This window comes from Cucurbita moschata, unplaced genomic scaffold (genome assembly GCF_002738365.1).
Source record: "Cucurbita moschata cultivar Rifu unplaced genomic scaffold, Cmos_1.0 Cmo_Scf00017, whole genome shotgun sequence".
Taxonomy (NCBI): Eukaryota; Viridiplantae; Streptophyta; class Magnoliopsida; order Cucurbitales; family Cucurbitaceae; genus Cucurbita; species Cucurbita moschata.
Window position 1 is genome coordinate 4,635,093 of NW_019268533.1, and position 2,644 is coordinate 4,637,736.

A 2,644-nucleotide genomic window follows, 5' to 3' on the forward strand; every position below is an offset into this window, starting at 1 on the left:
GGATAGGGACTAAATCAATACAAAGTTCAAAGGATAGAAAATACATCGTTACGTATTAAAATTTATGGACTAAATTCTTAATTATACGGATTAAATCGCTACAAATTAAAATTTAAAAACTAAACTATATTTTAGTTATTATAAATGTAAATTTGCTTTGATATAATTAATTGAAGAGAAATTCGAATATCGAAATATTAGAGTGAATAGAACTTAATTATTTGAGATAAGATCAGATTAAAATCACTCCCTTGTACGATGCCAAAAGTAAAAATTAAGATGATATAAACAAATATATATTTTCTAAAGTGTATTTTTTTAAATGGAAGAATAGATGTTCAATTTCATGATTATCTCGTAACTAAATTAGTTATAAATAGAGCTATCAACCAAGAACGAAGTAAACATTGATATCAAGTTTAAAATGGCGCACGCTTGTAAGTATATCTTTTAATCATATTTTCTTCTCTTCTTCCCTTTTGTAATATACTTAACTACTTTTAGTCTTTACTTAACGGTTTTTTTTTTTTTTTTGTGCATGTTTTAGTAAAATCATGGCCAGAACTGAATTTCGTGGATGCTAGGATTGTAGAAAATATTATAAAGAAGAACCATCCTGAATTTCAGATAGTGGTATTGTTAGCCGGAAGTCCAGTAACCAAAGATCTTAAACATGGACGAGTTCGACTGTTTGTTAATATACTCGGTATAGTGGTTGAAATTCCTCGTGAAGGGTAAAATGTCTTAAATAAATATGTTTGAGATAATGCATAAATAAAGAATAATATTTCTACTACTAAACATATTCTCTTTATAATAATTATGTCAATTTGGTTGGGAGACTATCTTTAAGGCTTGTTGTTGGTTTTGTAAATAAATATTGGGATAAATTTTAATTTTAAAATTTTTTTGTCAAATTTACTACAAACTTTTTTTTAATCTTTTTAATGAAAACTCATTAAGCATATATTTAATCAACAAATTAATTTACTTTAATTAAATGAATTATTATTCTAAATTAATTCTTTAAAACCTGGTTTAACAACAAAATTAATTGAATGAATTTAATAATAAAAGGATCTGTAATATTCAGATTTTTGTGTGTTCCTTTCTCCATATTTCGTTAGTCAATGATTAGACTATGGATGAGAAAAAGAAAAAGAGAAAACACTGAGTAGTCCGTGGGATTAGAATAACTTATAACTTAATGATTCAGATATCATCAGTGAAGAATTCAGGATTACCGAGCGAAAAACCATGCTTAATGTTGCTGACAAAGCTATATCATTTGCTATTGTATACATGAATATAACATAACTAGATTAATGAACTTTTACGTAGTAAAGCATGTTAGATGCATAATAGCATGGATACTGTCTGATATCAATTCATTAGCGAATACCGATGTGTTTATAAAATTGATAGCGTCTTATGATGCTTCGTTATAGAAATTATACTATTCGTAATGTAATTCATGATTGTTGGCCTTATTACTAAGTTTTATGTGGGATTAGAGAATAAATTTCTAACAGTAAACTTTAGCTTGAGGGCCAAAGGACCACAATAATATCTTATAATTCAAAGAAGCATGGAGGTCATTCTCCTCGTGATTGAATTATTAAGTTATAACACAGAGTCTATTAAAGAGTTATCGGTTAATCTTTAATAGTGAATCGTCTCGATTGATAGATCTGTATTTGTTTCGGATGTGTTTGCGGAGCTAAAGTCATACTCTAGATGCATATGGTACATGTGCTATTAGGTTATTACGTGTGGGTTGTCAGAGACTCTACAACTATCTTTTGATAACGAACTTGTTTGAAGAAACAAGGTCTACATCATAACATCATGATAGTTGTCGGACACAAGGCTCACTCTCACGAGAATATGACTATATAAAATTATTTTGGCTCGTTGTGTTCACCAAAGTTTCTTAAGTTCCTTTGAAACAGTAGGAACAAGAATCATCCAAGTTTTGTTCAGTATTGAGTTTCAATTTTTAAAGGTACTAAAAAACAATATATATTATCTTCTCTCGTTTTTCTGGTGATTATGACCAAGTTCTTTTAAATTGCTTCGTGGTTTTGAAGGGAATACCTTCCTCGACCTTTTTTAAGAAGAAAATTTTTCTTGTAAATGTCTCGAGATTGGGGCTGCTTACTTGGGAAACATTCCTATTTTCTAACTTAATTTTCAAATTCCATCTTCCTCTATTTATAAGGAGGTAAATTAGAAGTATATTATCCCTTAATCCTCAAATTCCACATATTCTAAGAAATGCTCTCTTCTCCTTCCCAACCGATGTGAGATCTCACAATCCACCCCACTTCGGGGCTCAGAGTTCTCGTTGACACTCGTTCCCTTCTCCAATTGATGTGGGACTCCCCAATCCACCTCCCCTCGAATCTCAACCTCCTCGCTGGCACATCGTCCCATGTTTGATACCATTTATACAGGCTCAAGCCCACTGCAAGCAGATATTATCCTTTTTAAGGTTTCCCTTGAAGTTTTAAAAAATGTGTATGGGATCTCACGTGATTGTTCTGTAATCATGAGAATTTGTGTTAGAAATAATCATTTTTAGGAGCTATGACCTAGATTTAAGAACCCAATTAGCTTTAATTGACTCCGTACTTTTCTCTTT

General features: G+C 30.6%; 1 long non-coding RNA gene across 1 annotated transcript; it reads left to right on the forward strand.

Moving 5' to 3' along the window:
* Positions 1–349: 349 nt before the first annotated feature.
* Positions 350–795, forward strand: LOC111455358. The gene is made up of 2 exons (XR_002712576.1): positions 350–437; positions 548–795. It is a non-coding gene; the product is annotated as an uncharacterized LOC111455358 (long non-coding RNA).
* Positions 796–2,644: the final 1,849 nt, after the last annotated feature.